We start from the raw sequence: 17,188 nt of genomic DNA, 5'->3' as shown, positions 1-17,188 counted from the left end.
GAGGATGTGTTTTTGCCTTGAGGTCCTTTTATTGAAAGCATGTGATTAATGTAGCTCCGAAGAGTTGATTCAGTTTCTACCTGCTAAGCATTCAAACCTTCAGGCTGGGTTTTCTTAACATGTGTCTTGGGCTGACAGCTTATGTCTTCTCTCCAGAAAAAAAAGGTCTACCTTCAGGTCACCATAAGCAGGACGGAATAGACATGGGCTCTCATTTCCGAGTTTTACAGAAGATTCTTATTTTATGTAAATGTGCAACCATTTTGTGAATCGTCTGTGTACATCTTAACTACCTCTGACAGTTTCAGCTCTGCCTTCACCCAGAATTTGTTTGCTGCCATCAGTTTCTGTACCACAGTGATTAGTTTTCGTTAACAATGTTCAATACATCTTTCTACTTTTGGCTGAAATGTACATACATTTTGACCTTGACATTCATTATTCTTAAATTTGTTTCATGTAGGATATTTTTTCTTTTTGGAAATTTGACAAAATTCTTCATAATTTTGTAATATTTTATAGATTTCTGTTTTTAAACACGTGTACATTTATCTTTTTCCAATGGATTCTATACTAACGTTGTTTTGTATTTTTAAGTCCTTTTATGGGAGTTTTAAGCTCCAAACATCATTAGTATGTCCTTTTTTATCCTAATTCTTTTTTGTTGTTGTTGTTTCATTGTTCATTTACAACCTAACACTCTACAAACTTTTCTCTTCTTTTCTTTTTTCTTTTTTTTTTTTGAGGTCATTTCAAAATTATCTTCAATTTGTTGTAACTGTTTTTTTCCACATTCTTTCTAGAAATTTCCTAGCTGGATGAATGAATTCACTAAGCATATTTCTTGTTCACCAGTTGCATACAACTATGCCACCAACTTTCCAGTATTACATGACCAGGAGCCTAAGTTCCTTAGCTTCCACTGCCATTGTTTGCTGTTTTTTTTTTTTTTTTTATTCCCTTACCAACAGCCACTTCTAGGACCATTATGCTTCTGCAAACATTCTCCTATGTTCTTCCAATTTCTACCCGACACATGATCCCAAATCAATGGTATCAATTGTATATTTAGGTTCCAAATTATTTTTCAGTTAGCAATATAACCATCCAGCCCCAAATTTAGTGGCTTAAAAAAAAGTAGTAGTCATCTATTATTCATGGTAGGTCATTCCTTTGTAGGTCAGAAATTAGGAAGGAGCTCTGATGGACAGTTCTGGTTCCAGGTCTTTTGTGTGGCTACAGTCATGTGTGGCTGGAAAGGAAAGAGTTGAAGCTGGAGCAGATGGGTACTATCAGACATGTCTCTCTTTTCATGTAGACCTAAGATCCTTCCATATGGTCTCTCCACATTCACTGGTGTGGGCTTCTTCATGGCATGGAAGCCTCAGGGCTGTTGTACTTTCACATGGTACTGGCTTCTCCCATGGCAAGTGTTCTAAGAGAATCGGGCAGTAGCTTTGAAGTCCCATAGCATTCTTTGCACCATATGGTACTGGCTGAGGTAGTCACAAAGTCCACTGAGCTACATGGTTAGAGGACATATACTCAATATTCTATAGGAGGAATAGCAAAGTCTTATTGTTAGAAAAACATAGGATATATTTTTGGAAACATTTTTGGAAAATTCATTCTGTCAAAAAAACTTTAGCCAAAGTGTAGGAACAGTCTTATTTAATATGCTTTAAAAATTATACACTATTTAGAAGCCATCACTAAGTTTTCATACCAACATTGATCAAAAACTAAATTGTTCTAAAATGAGTAAATGTTATGAATTGATTTCTGTCCCCCTAAATTCAGATGTTGATGCTCTGATCCTCAATGTGAACATATTTGGAGATAGGGCCTTGAAGGAGGTAGGTAATGTTGAATGAAGTCATGAAGGAGGGGGCCTGGTACAATAGGACTGGTGTCCTTGTAAGAGGAAGAAAAGACACCAAGTCTCTTCCTCTCTCTCTCTCTCTCCTCTCTTTCTTTCTCTCTCTCTCCCTCTCTCAATCTTTCTCTCCCTCTTTCTTTCTGTGTGTATGCACACAGAAGAAAAACCATGAGTGCTCTTGTCAAGAAAGAAGCCAGGAAAAGAGGCTTCACCAAAACCAAACTTGTGGGCACCTTTATCTTGGACTTCCAGTCTCCAGACTATGAGAAAATAACTTTCTGTTTAATCCAGTTTGTGGTATCTTACTTTGGCAGCCCTAAGCTGGCTATAACAACAAATTAAGTACATAATTGTTCTTTAGTTTAAAAAATGGAAATTGCATTCCTTAATGTCACTCTCTAGGAGCCCACAACTCTAGTTCACCAACTAAAACTCTCTGAAGTTCTGCAATAATGAGATAGATTCAGTTATATTCAATTCCATTTAACTCAGAGACTCCAAACCTCGTACATACCCTTTCTTTCCTGGTGCTTCTGTAGACTTTCATGGAATAATACAGTTTTCTGGGATCTAACATTTCAGGAAAAATTGAAGATGGTTCATTTGTATTGGATTTTCTACTTAAAGAAAAGAAGTAGCCTACTCCTGAAATACCTCTTCTTAGTTATTTGGGTAATGCCACCATTATGGGTTAACTAACATTAATTTAGACTATTTAGTTGTGACCTAGGACTTCTACATATATTGTGGAAATTGAGTTCAAGGATTGGATAGCCAAAGTGTTAATCTATGCTTTTAATCTTTCATTAAAGACATTAAATGCCTATTATCAGCAAACCAGCTCCCTGAGGACACTGTGAAGTAGTACCTCTACTGTGTATACACTGCCTGACTCCTGGCTTTTTGTTAAATGACAACCAGAAGACTCTTTACTTGATCAAGCCAGTATTTGTGGGTTTCTGATTATTCACAAAAACACATTCTTGTACAGGAAGACATCTAGGGAAGTCATGCCTGAATGGCTAGTGGTCCAGGCATTCGTTTAGGTGGAACTCACTGAGTGTATATCTGCTGAGTGTGCTCTGGTAGGAGCTGACGTGGGAGCAGCAGCCAGATTGGTAGGGTCTGTGTGAAGGTGGCCACAGTCAGCACCGCTGTCCAGTGTGGTCAACGTTTCAGTGTGCAGCAGAACACACAGGGAAACTAATCAGTCAGCGGGAGGAAGGCTAGTAGGGACAGGTCACTGGACACTTGGTCAGAGAATGGGGCAAGTACCAACCAGAAAATAGAGAGTGTGTATTGTAAGAAATTATCAGAGTGATTGTCTGATAATATGGGGAGATCATATGAAGTGTTTTGAACATTTAAGTATTAAAGAGTAATATGTACGCTTAAATGGCTTATGAGTCAAGAAAGACATTCTACACTGAATTCCTTGTCTCTGCATTGACAAACTGTGTATGAAATATTCTTCTCAAGTTATTATAAAAAAGGAGACAGAAAAAAAAAACTATGACATTATACATTAAATTTCCAAAATAATGCAACCAACAGATTGTTGAGGAAAAGTTTCATATCCTGAGCCATGATTAATTAGTGGAAAAAAGCAGATTATTTCTTATTCTCAGCCTACTCATATATTAATTTATTAACACAATTTCTGATTTCTTTCATTAATTTACCTTATTTGGGAGGACCAAAGGTTAATTAAAAATAGTTCTCAACATAATGGTTTGCTACTCTCACCTACTTCTTGAGTTATTTAGTACATTTTCAGAGCACAAAGCTCTGCAAAATACTTTACTTTTAAGGTAACATTGCCTCTTAGCTAAATACGTACTTTAATACCTCTGTCCCTGTGCTCCTATGCCACAAGGTTACTTCCTGTCACCTGAAAGAATTTAGAGTCCATGTTAGACATGTCAGTTCACCTATCTCTACCCAGAAGGAGAACTAATGTTCTTTTGATCCTCCAGTTACAGGACACGGAGAAGCGGGAGTAGCTGCGAGGTAGGAGTTCGTTCCCAGGGGCACTGACTCAGTGTCCAGGTGCTGAAGGGCTCTCAGGCTGCAGTCTGGACCAGCCTCCTAGCACCCGACCTGTGAGCTGCATCTGAGGAGCTGTCCATTGTATAGATTATGTTCCCAATACTTCAGGTATTCCTTAGAATCTATACCTTGTTATTAGATATCTTAGACCAGAGAATAAGTTAAATAGTAGCTTTAATTTTACTCTAATATCCAGTCATTTTGATTATATTTAAAAATCTAGATTTTACTGTAATATTTAGCACCCCACAAAATAACTAATATCAAATAGCTTGTAATTGGAGGGACTATATCCTTAACTTTCTATTCCTAGTGTTTGGCATGTAACAAGTACTCAATATATCTTTGTGATTGATTTTATATATATATAAATATATATATAAATGATTATATGTATATATACATACACACATATTTATAATTTACTTATATATAACATAAGTTATCTTATAATATATTATAATATAAGTTCATTATACTTAATATATAAGTAATAAATATATAATATATTATATAAAATATATAATATTATATAATATATAATAGCTGCTTCCACGTCAGCTCCTAGCAGAGCACACTCAGCAGATATGCACTCAGTGATATAATATATAATTACAATATTATATATTTTATATATTATATATATAATATATATATAAGTAAATAGCAGCTGTTGGTGTCATAGGGACATGTGAACTGTAACAGAAGTTTCTTTGTTTATTTATGAGACCCAAAGGGTAAGAAATAATTATCCAGGTAAAAAAACTCCATTGACAAAGGGAGGTAACCAATCACACTTCCCCAAAGGAACATTTCTTCCAAGTAATTGATGCATCTGTTGGTTTTAATTCTACTCATGATTTGGGTTATAAAAGTGGATTATGAAACTGAGAAAAGCAGCTGGATGAGATAGGCCTGGACTGGCTGACTCTGGTCACTTATCAACTACCAATAGTATTTTCTGTCTATTTCCATCTTGTGGTTTCCTGCTGAGCTTGTGAAGGAAAGGATCCGAATGACAGCCCGGTGAGATTGTATAACACGGATGGGGTCAAAGATGCAATTTAGTGTTATCTCTCTGAGGACATATGAGGCCCTCAGATTCAAAAACCTAATTTCTGTGACAAAGCTTATAAAAGGAAGAGAGAAACAGCAAATCATAAATCTGGCCTTCTGCCACTATCTAGAGCAGGGGAACCATACCACCTTAATCTGCTTGATTTACAAAATCAAGAATATAATCTCACATAATCAGAATTGAGCTTTGTTCCTTTCAAGTAAATAAGAATTATATGTGGATGCTTTTCCAATAATTTTAAATATTTTAAACATATTTTAAAAACATTTCATGTTACATGTTTTAAACATATTATGTATTTTATTTAAAATATATTTTAAGTGCTTTAAAATATATTAAATTTGTCTTAGAAACAGAGCTGAATCATTATATAAACTACCATCCATAGTCAAAGATTTCTAATTACCTCATTAATATCCTTTACAGCATTTGCCCCTAGGTATGCACTGTATCTCGTCTTGATACTTTAGTTTAAAAAAAAATAATAAAAACTTGGATAATTCCTCTGCCTTTATTTGTCTTCCATGACATCAATATTTTTTAAGAGTCCAAGCCAGTTTGTCTGTAGAATACCCCTCAGATTTTGTTTTCTGATGTTTCTTCATGGTTTTAATTTTCATTAAGCATTTTTTGCCTTCATATCACATAAGTCACATCATATCCTTCTCAGCAGATAATATAGGGAAGCACTTGTCAGTTTAATCAAATTCTATCGATGTTGAAGATGTTCACTTGATTTTGCCCTTTCTAGAACTTCATATCAGTTGAACTGCTCAGGATATATCTCTTGTGCTTGGATTATTTCATTCAACATAATGTTTATCAGATATATTTATGCTTCAAGTGTCAATGATTTGTTCTTCTTATTGAGTAGTAATTACCTTCTAAATCAAAAGTCAGTAAATTTTCTTTCCATAAAAAGCCATATCGTAACTGTTGTAGGTTTTGCTGGTCACACACTGGTCTCTATCACATAATTATCTTTCTAGTTTTTTTATAGCTCAAAATATATGAAGATCAGTTGGAGTGCTCAGGCTAGATTTGTCCAGTTGGCTGTGATTTGCTCAACCCTCACTCTAAATGAATTTATGACAATATATTTTGTCATTTACTTTTTGATAGATGTTTTTATTATTTCGCATTTTGAGCTATTGTGAATAAAATTATCATGGACATTTCTATAGATGTCATTCTATGGGTATGTCTTCTTAATTGGGATGAAACATGCATGACATAAAACCATTCTAACCACGTTCAAGCGTTTAATTCAGTAGCATTAAGTCCATTCCCAAAGTTATGCAAGCACCACTCCTCTCATTTTCCAGAACTTGTTCCTCCTCAACCACACTCTGTACCCAGCAAACCCCATTCCACTCTCTAAGAATGCTCTTATTTCCCTCCAACAAACACCTGAGTGTAGAATTACCCAGGTGAAAGAGCAGGTATGTGTTTAATTTTACAAGAAATTGTTAGAGTCTCAGAGTCGCCCCTGGTTCCTAGGGCAATCCTGCTGTCACTGCTTCCTCTTTCCTTTCAACGTGACAGATACCACGTGTCTTTGCGAAGACTAGGCTGGTGTCCTCTGAGCAGGTCAGGCTGCTGCTGCAGGTGCAACTTGCCAGCCAGCAAATCACCACAGATGAGCAATCCAGGGCATTGTGGACTGCATGGTTCTTATCCACAGGGAGTGGGGAGTCTGTCCTTCCCACCTGGGAAACTGGCCAATGTCATCACATACTTCCCCATCCTGCTTCTCAACTTCACCTTCGAAGATTAATACAAGCTAATCTTCCTGAGTGGCGTGGAGAAGAAGACCCAGTTCGGGTGCTACTTTGAGGGAAACTGGCATTGGGTGGTGCCTCTGGGGACACACCATTGTTTTGTGTATTCTCCTGATTTTTCCCATACCATCTAGCAGCCGATGTGGACAAATGTGAGCCCAAAGGGAATTCAGAGGCCTTAGGGACTGCAGTTAAGATCTACAAATCTGATGGGACCATGGGCCTGTACCAGAGCTTTCCTGTGTCTGTGCAGGGTACTCTCACCCCCAGCTGCCCACATGGGCATCTGTGACTCTGCAAACAGACAGCTTCCAGATCCTAAGAATGTGCACAACTTTGTCAGCTGGAGGATTGCACAATCCTATCACTTTGACATTGTTTGTCACCGAATGCTAATGCAATCAGGGCACAAAGTTGCTGACATCCTGTACACGGGCACACTTGACTGCCAGGGGAAGACTGCCCACAAGGAAGGAGCCAAGGCTCTTCTCAAGGGTGCATGGCCCACTGTTCTCAGAGCATGGACCAAAGGGGGTGCTTTTGTGCTTCTGCGAGGAAATCAAGAAGTTCAGACAAGTCACTTCCTAGTTCTTACCGCTATGAACAGATATGTTGTATTATATAAAATCCCTTGAGCATTCTTGACAGACTGTTGGCTGTTTGTTTATCCATGGCAAGTATTTACTGGTTAAGAATGGGAAGCAAGGACATTCAGCTGACCAGTTTTCTCTTAAAGCCATTTCCATGATGATGGGACTCAATTATATTATATAAATATTTTCTTTATTTATTTATTTCAAGAATGGGGGACTCAGTGGTGAGCAGGGAGCCCAGGACTGGATCTGATGACCCAGAAATTACTACCTGAGCCAAAGTCAAGAATCTTACACTCAACCAACTGAGCCACCCAGGAGCCCCTCAGCTATATATATATATATATATATATATATATATATATATATATATTTCAGTCACTCCTGATAAATAAATCTGTAGAAATAAAATATAAAAATTATATATATATGTATATATTTACACACACATACAATGAAATATGACTCAACCATTAGACAGGATGAATACCTAACATTTATATTGACATGGATGGAACTAGAGGATATTATGCTGAGTGAAATAAGTTTACTGGAGAAAGACAATTATCATATGATTTCACTCATATACAGAATATAAGAAATAGTGAAAGGGACCATAAGGGAAGAAGTGGAAACTGAGTGGGGAAAAATCATAGAAGGAGACAAACCATAAGAGACTCATAACTCTAGGAAACAAACTGAGGGTTACTGGAGGGGAGGAGGGTGGGGGGGATGGGGTAACTGGGTGATGGACATGAGGGAGGGCACGTGATGTGATGAGTACTGAGTGTTATACTATATGTTGGCACACTGAATCTAAATTTAATTTTTTTTTGAAAAAAATATATCTGAATTTTTTTAAAGCACCTGCTAAAGAATTTTCCAAAATGTTTCTACCATTGTACTCTTTGACACACAGTGCGTAGGGGTTTAGTCACTCTACATTCTCACCACCATTATCAGTCTTTCAGAACTGTCACCATGTCTATCATTCCCTAGAGTTCTCCTCACAGTACGAACTGCTCATGTCTGATCTCCAGAGTGGGAGAAGAAGAAGGAGTACAGGAGGGCCCAGCAGTTTCTGGAGAGCATGTTATTCAGAAGATGCACCTGTCCCTCCCCACAGCCCTTGGTGCAGACTTGGGTTGTAAGTCCATAGGTCGCAGTAAGAGAAGCAGCAAACTGTGCTTTTTCATTTGGGCAGCCACTTGTGTTTTTTGAATCTTGAAGTTAATTTAAAAAGAGAGAAGAATGAATACTTATAGATAATTACCACGCTCTTCCAAACTTTCAAAACATGTTACACCTTTCCTTTTCTAGTATTAACCTAAGATTTCTAGGCAGAAAACAAACTGATATTGTCCTACTCATTTAAAAACCAAAAAGGACTGAATAACTTAATATATTCTATACTTTTATGTGATTCAAGATAATATTATTTCCCTACAAAAAGAAAGATGAAAGAAAGAGAAAAGGAAAAAGAAGAAAAAAACAGAAAAGAAAGAAAAGGTTATCCCTATGTACTTATTGTTGAATAATAAAATATATTTTTAAGAGTTTACTTATTTATTCATAAGAGACACAGAGAGAGAGAGGCAGAGACAGAGGCAGAGGGAGAAGCAGGCTCCCTGTGGGGAACCCGATGCAGGACTTGATCCCAGGACCCCAGATCATGACCCGAGCCAAAGGCAGACACTCTACCACTGAGCTACCCTGTTGTTATGCACCCAGGTGCAAAATGATTTAATCATTTTGAGTAACAAAATAGTAGCACCAGAGGGAAACTTCAGCAAGACCCAACCAGGTCATAATCATCTTCTCCACAATGCACCATAATGAACAATTATATTATTTTCTTTGGATATTTTTAAGTCTGTGGAATGGAATCTCTTATAAGGCAACCATTCTAATTCCAAGCAACTCAAAATGATAGTAAGTGGATTTTTTAAATTGGGCTAATATTCATGATCATTTAATATTCATTACTGTCAAATGAGAATTTTATTAATTATTTTAGTTAAGACTAATGTCTCATTTGGCCCTTTCTGAAACTTTGAATCTGTTGGGTTGTTTTGTAGTTTTTAAAAAATATCTCAGATTAGCATATTTTTTCAATTAATATAAAAATAGTTTTGTTCGTTATTTTGCTTAACATGACACTATTGAATAAAAATATTTACTTTTGATAATAGTTTCTGAGATGTTAGCTTTTCCATAATTTATTCTAAAATATGAACTACTGGGGCTCCTGGGTGGCTCAGCTGGTTAAGTGTCCAACTCTTGATTTCAGCTCAGGTCCTATTCTCAGGGTTCTGGGACGGAGACTTGCATTGTGATCCAGGCAGCCAGAGATCTGATTATCTTCCTGTCCTTTGCCCCTCCCCCCACTCACGCATACACACACTCTCTCTCAAATAAACAACTCTTTAATAAAAAATTAAAAAGTAAAATATAAACTATTACACTAACTCTAGTAAACTTTAGTGAAAGTTGCAATGGAGTAATCATTGCTAAGCCAAAATCAAGTGTATAATCTTTTCCTTTAAAATGAGTCATTTTTGAATACTGCATTGAATATTTTAGGTATCCAGGGTACTATTTGGTCAATAAATATATGATTGAAATTCTCCACATAATACCTTGGAGGATTAAATGTAGCTTCCAAATTACTTAATTTACGACCAGTATAAAGCTTAACCACTCTGTTGAGGTCTTGTTGGATTTGAGGGTCTAAGTAAATTCCTGATATAAATGAAGAGGTCTTTAACTCATTCCAAAACTTCAACCTACTTTCCTGACCTACTTTAAGTGAATTAGGATGTTGATTAAAACAGAACCCAGTGCACAGGTTTGGGAACTCCCTTCCAGAATTCTAGGATTTCTTGTATAACATATGCAGAGCCCACATGCCTTCTCTGATGAATTTCTTATATATTTCAATACCCCAAAATAATTTCTTTTTTTTAAAGATTTTATTTATTTATTCATGAGAGACAGAGAGAGAGAGAGAGAAAAAAAAAAAAGAAATGCAGAGACATAGGCAGAGGGAGAAGCAGGCTTCCTTCAGGGAGCCCAATGCGGGACTCTATCACTGAACCCCTGAACCCTGAGCTGCAAGGCAGATGCTCAACTGCTGAGCCACCCAAGCGTCCCCCAAAAATAATTTCTGTAAAATAAAATGTGATTTAATCATGGATACCACCATGAAAAATAATTTCATTCTGTAATTTTTAAAAGATGTATTTATTTTAGAGAGAGAGCAAGAGAAGGGGCAGAGATTGAAAAAGAGATGATCCTGAGATCATGACCTGAATTGAAAACAAAAGTCAGATATTTAATCAACTAAGTTACGCAGGAATCTCTCATTCTGTTTTACAGTATTTGGTAATTCCAATTATCACAAAGTCTCTAGAAATAATTTTTCCATATTATTGTGTAAATTATTTCATTTTCATTTTAAGAATAAATGTAAACCTTGCCATTAAGAGTGACAGGTAAACTATAAGAAGACACTTAATATCATTAGTCATTAGGGAAATGTAATTTTAAACCATAGTGAGAGAATGATACACTTCATAGAATGGCTAAAGTCAACAACAGCCATAACAAAACAACTGACAATACCAAGGGCTCACTAACACGTGGGACTAGAAATCTCATGCTTTGCCAGTGGAAATACAAGATGACACAGCAACTTTAGAGAGCAATTTTGTCAGTTTCTTACAAAATGAAACATACATCCCATTAATCCAACCTCTAGGTCTCCATCCAAGAGAAATGAAAGTATTTGTCCACACAAGGGATGGGAATGTTCTTGCAGCTTAACTCATAAAGTGAAAAACTAGAAATAAAAGGAAATGTGGTTGATTAAAAAAACGGTGATATATATAAAAATACTACTCAAAGTCTTTAAAAAGCAACCAGTTATGATACATGACATGATATAGACAAATCTTAAAAGCATTATAGTATAAGATGAAAGTCAATTTTATGCCAACAAATTAGATAACCAAAGCAAAATAGACAAATCCCTAGAAAGACACAGACTCCCAAAGCAGACTCCAGAAGAAAGAATCTGAATAGACCTAGAAGAAGTAAAGAGATTAAAATAATAATAATATTACACACACACACACACACACACACACACACACACACACAAATGGCTTCACTGGAGAATTCCATCAAATGTGGAAAGAAACATCAATACCAATAATAATTAAGAAAACTATTGTACTTGAGGAACAAGTCTAGCAAGTTGTAGAAGTTATAAAAGGTGACCAAGTGCTGATAAATACTACAGCATGATGAACCCTGGAAATACAATGGTATGCGACAGAAGCCAGATACAAAGGTCACATATCATACGACCCCATTTGTATAAAACGTTGTGCATAGACCCCGAGAGTTAGGATGAGGGCTGAGTCCCTGTGGGCACAAGGTTTAGTTCTTGGGTAACAAAAATGCATTCAAATTGTGTAGTGGTGTTGGTCGCACAACTTTGTGAATATACTAAAAGGAAGCAAATGATGAGCTTCTAAAATGGGAATTTTATTGTATGCGATTTCTATTTCAATGATAAAAGAGAGAAGAATAATGAACAGCAGCTTTAATGATTGACCTTCCTCAGGGAGTATAAGAGATCTTGTTCCTTCATTTCTTACTGATACTTGCTATTACCTACTTTAAAATTTTGCCATTCTTCCAGGTAGAAAAGGTATTTCATTGTGGTTCTATTTTGCACCTTACTAATCATTGTGAATTTCTAATTTTGTTTATTAGATGTTAGTGTCCTCCATTCATAAATCTGTTCATATTTTCCCTTCTGAATTACTTTTATTTTGCAAGTCATGTCTTTTGAGCTGCAATTAATAGCTATTTTTACGTGATGCAAATAACTAATTTTTACATGTGCATTTAGTTTGTTATGAATAATTCATTGTGATAAGTGAAATAGTTTGATTTCTTTTCATTTTATTTATTTATTTGAGAAACAGAGACAGAAGAAAAGAGCATGAGCAGGGGCAGCAGCAGAGGGAGAGGGAGAAGTAGACTCCCTGCTGAGCAGGGAGCCTGATATGGGGTTCCATCCTGGGACCCTGAGGTCATGACCTGAGCTGAAGGCAGCCGTTTCACCAACTGAGCCACCCAGGAGCCCTACAAAGATATTTCTATATCGAGTATTGCAATGCATGGATATAGTCTTATATAGGTCTTCTTTATAGTCTTTCTATAAAGATGTTTGTTCCCTCCTTCTCCCCCAAAGACTTAAATAGCTTTTTTTTTTTAATGACTACTATCTATTCTATATTTTTTAAGTATTTGCCTCTTTCTAAATTTATTTTTGGTCTAAAGCAATATAATTAAATTTTGTACATCTGTCTTATTTCTGAATAGCAATACTAAAATATCTTAATTAAAATAAATCTGTGTAGACTGTATATAATCTGATAATTATAGTTTTATTTATTTCTTTTCATCTCTACAGTGTCATTGGTTTGTCTGTGTATTTTTGATTGTCTATTTTGGCTAACCTAATCAGGCCAGCTAATAACTCATATAATGTTGAATAAAAGGATAGTGACCTCCATGGCCTGGTTCCTGATTTTTAAATGTTTCATTTATATTTCTGATACTCCAATGGTTTTTGTTGCAAAGACCTATTCATAATAGAACTCTCCCACACTAGCTGTAGAGGTTGAAACAAGATTAATTTTATAGGAAGATGCTATTTCTCCAAGGAAGAAAATACATAAGTATTGTTGAGAGAGGCAGCGGCTACTAGAACAAAACCACAGAGATGAACCAGTGAGGTTCCAGGTCTCCCCATGGAAGTACTTTATCTGATCTTATATTATCCTTATCTGATCCAGTATTTCAAAATCCCTTTAGAATTGAGGATAATATCTAATATGTTTTCTATGTTTTTATATGTGTCCGAAGAACATACTGTGTGCTAATTATGATATAATGATGCCTCCTGCCAAGAATTGGAGAATACAAAGACAGTTTAGCTTGAAGTAACATTTCTGTAGAATAAGTAGCCCATCCTCAAATTACTGCCTTTTGACATTATGTGAGATCATTTATAGGAATGCTCGTTCATCCAGAGAGAATCTGTTGACATTTCCCAGGGCTTACCTTTACTTTTATTCTCCCTGAATTAATTATTCTACATATTTTCATGTTCAACTGATTATTGAATCAATGAGGTGGAAGGAATCATAAGGATGAGAGGCCCAGAGGGGCTCAGAGACTTGCTCAAGGTTAAACATCTATTCAGGACTTGAAGCATCACATATTTCTTCTTTTCCCACAATACCATTTCTCCTCATGGATCTCTGTTATTATTAAGCAGTTTGTTTAGGATTTAATTTATGTCAGATGTCTGGGAAGATTTCTTTAATGCATTACCACAATTAATCCCCATAATACAGTTATTTATCTTTTAAAAACTGACATATGAGGGCCTCCGGGGTCGGTGAAGGATCTCAAGATGGCTGGGCGAAAACTTGCTCTAAAAGCCATTGACTGGGTAGCTTTTGGGGAGATCATACCCCGAAACCAGAAGGCCATTGCCAACTCCCTGAAATCCTGGAATGAGATGCTTACCTCCAGGTTGGCTACTCTTCCTGAGAAACCACCTGCTATCAACTGGGCTTACTACAAGGACAATGTGGCAAAGGCTGGCTTGGTAGATGACTTTGAGAAGAGTTTAATGCCCTGAAGTTTCCTGTGCCAGAGGATAAATACACTGTCCAGGTGGATGCTGAGGAAAAAGAAGATGTGAAAAGCTGTGATGAGTTTTTGTCCCTCTCAAAGGCCAGGATTGAAGAATATGAAAAAGAGCTGGAGAAGATGAAGAACATAATTCCATTTGATCAGATGACCATTGAGGACCTGAATGAAGTCTTCCCAGAAACCAAATTAGACAAGAAGAAGTATCCCTATTGGCCTCACAAGCCAATTGAAAATTTATAAACTTGAGTTGAGGAGAAAGCAGCCCCGGCCCTCATATTATAAACATTGGACATTAAAAATAATAATACGGTAAAAAAAAAACTGACATATGAGCAGCCATTAAGAATATGTACCTATATATCACCTAACGTCACCCAACCTCTCAAGGTGGGATGGGGATCCAGGCAATTTTACATCAGTCTTGCCACTCTTCCCTCTTCTGCTGTGTCACCTGCTACCCGTGAAGAATGACTTCAACACATTTCTGCATGTAATACATATATAGATATCAATTCAGAAGACTAATTTTGAATAATTTCCACTGTGGTTTGAAACTAGGAAACTTACATTGATGGATTAAAAAAATATTTGCACCTTGATTTGGGCCAACACTAAGGATTAGTATATAAGAAAGTGGATTTCATATTCACACCAGTTTGTTCCAGATATGAAAACATCCCCCCAAAAAACTACCATTAGCTTTTACTCATAGCATATTTTTACACAAAATGTTTTCAAGGTGCAGTGATTTAGGATTGACATATCCACAACCTGCATGGCCAAGCTACAGTTCTATGAAGTCTTCCATCAGGGGCAGTGGGATTTAGGTAAGGTCCCACTGAACTTCACAAAAAATAAACTCCCAGTCAAAATTAGGGTCTTGACAAAAACATACTAATTTTTTTCTCTATTAACACTTTTATATTTGATGTAGATGATACACTTAGAGGCAGATCAATAGTAGATTAGACTCTCCAGTAAAAGACATTTATTTTCGTGATCCTGCTTCCTCATCTAATCCAATTACCTTTGCCCAGATTCTTTCCTGACGTGGATGTTCAGTGACACGTCCTGTCTCCAAACTCCACTCAACATGCTTTTGCAGCCCTGACTAATAATCTCCATATTCACACTTCTGTGAAACATATTATCAATAACAAATGTATCAAGTTACAGTTGGGTATGCTAGAGAAAGATTAGACAGAGAAAATGGAATGTTCATAAGTTTTCCAGGTTCACTTTAGATATTGAACCTCTTCTTTCAACTGCTGCAGATGGTTTGTCCTTAAGACTTCACTGCCTGTGAAATAATCAGAAATACATATTCTGGTCTCTGTCTCCTGGTTACCACACAGAACTTCTAAAACTCTTATAAAAAGAGATAGTAGGAAAATCTCTTCTTCTAAAATTCAGTCATCAGTTCCTGATGCAAAGATCCTAAAAAAAAAAAAATCTTATCATTTCCTAAGTCAAAAAGTCAAAAGAGTACTGAGAGCATCTTTTGGGATTCCTGGGTGGCCAGTGGTTGAGCGTCTCCCTTTGGCTCAGGGAGTGATCCTAGGGTAGGGTCTCGGGATCGAGTCCCACATCAGGCTCCCTGTGAGGAGCCTGCTTCTGACCCTCTGCCTAGGTCTTTGTCTCCCTCTCTCTGTGTCTCTCATGAATAAATAAAATCTTTTAAAAAAGCACTGGAAGCATCTTTTGTTATAATATTTGGTCCTTGGTTCCTAACACAGAGCTCTTAAATCTCTTGGAATTTCCTAAGAGGATGGCACTGTTGTTTGTTTTCATGAGGTTGATGAAAACAACCTCATTGTTGTTTTATGGGCTCTTGGATGGGCCTGGTCATCCAAGACTAGATACTTCGGATTTTTAGCCCCACTGCCCATTGTCCAGAGAGTGGAAATAGGACTGGAAATGGAGGTAAATTTCAATCATGCATATGTGATCAAGCCTCCATATAACCCCCACACATAAGATTTGGAGAGCTTTCAGGCTGGTACACATGTCCACACACTGTAGGGTGGCATACCCTAACTCCATGGGGACAGGAGCTCCTGTGCTCTAGATCTTCCAAGCCTTTCTCCATGCTACTTCTTCATCCGACCATTCATCTGTACCCTGTATCTTCTTCTACATAATAAACTGGCAAATGTGTTTTCTTCCATTCCATTAGGTGTTCTTGAAAATAATTGAATCCAAGGGAAGGGTCATGGGAACCTTTAATTATGGACAGAAGTTATGGGTAACCTGGGTACCTGCTGCTGGTGACTGGCATCTGATGCTCTGGGATGGAGCCCTTACCCTACAGGGTCTGTGTTAACTCCACTTAGTGTTATAATTGTGGTAAATTGAAGGACACCCACAGGTGTCACAGAATTTCTTTGTGTGGGAAAACCAATGGATAAAAACATATCTGGTCTCAGAGGCATTATGTGCATGGTAATAACATGAGGGTGAAGGAGAGACACAGAGGAAGGGAGTGTTCCCCACCCATCACCTTTCAGTTAATGAGTGCTGGTCAAGGATCAATAGATTTACTATTGTTCACTGTTTTATCATCAATCAGCTCTTCTATATCCTGGTCTTTTCTGTCATGATTGATTCAGTCGATCACTAGCTTCCAATCATCACTTATTAGCTCTTCTGCAAGATGGCTGAGGTATCCTAATGTCCGTGACGTCTTCACAGAACAAAGTGTAAATATATGTGGACAGTTTTTCCTTAATATGACTATTTATCAACACCCTACATGGCTTAACCAGGAGGCTAGCCAGGTCTTCAGTGCCTACCTCTTTCCTATTATATTCTTTTCAGACTTCTTAAGGATGGCTCTATGCATTTCTCTATTTCTTAGTCTCTCAGATTCTTCACATTGTTTGAAAATATATTAATAATTATTTGTATTATAAATACTAATCATCCATAGGTGCTAAAGTCTATTTCTGTAGCTAGAAATTTTAAAGTAAAACTGGATTATATCCCAATTCACCATTGTTAAGTTGCTTTTTACCAATTATACGTTGCACTTTCCACTTTCAGTTCCAAGAAAATACTTGGCCAATTT

At 36.8% G+C, this 17,188-nt stretch overlaps 1 pseudogene; it reads left to right on the top strand.

The window, feature by feature from the left end:
- Positions 1–2,047: 2,047 nt before the first annotated feature.
- On the top strand, positions 2,048–7,422 carry LOC140619047 (ADP/ATP translocase 2 pseudogene; annotated as a pseudogene).
- The last annotated feature ends 9,766 nt before the right edge of the window (positions 7,423–17,188 follow it).

The sequence above is a fragment of the Canis lupus genome, chromosome 27, assembly GCF_048164855.1.
Source record: "Canis lupus baileyi chromosome 27, mCanLup2.hap1, whole genome shotgun sequence".
Taxonomy (NCBI): Eukaryota; Metazoa; Chordata; class Mammalia; order Carnivora; family Canidae; genus Canis; species Canis lupus.
The sequence above is the reverse complement of the archived record's forward strand: the minus strand, read 5'-3'. Positions and strand labels throughout refer to the sequence as shown.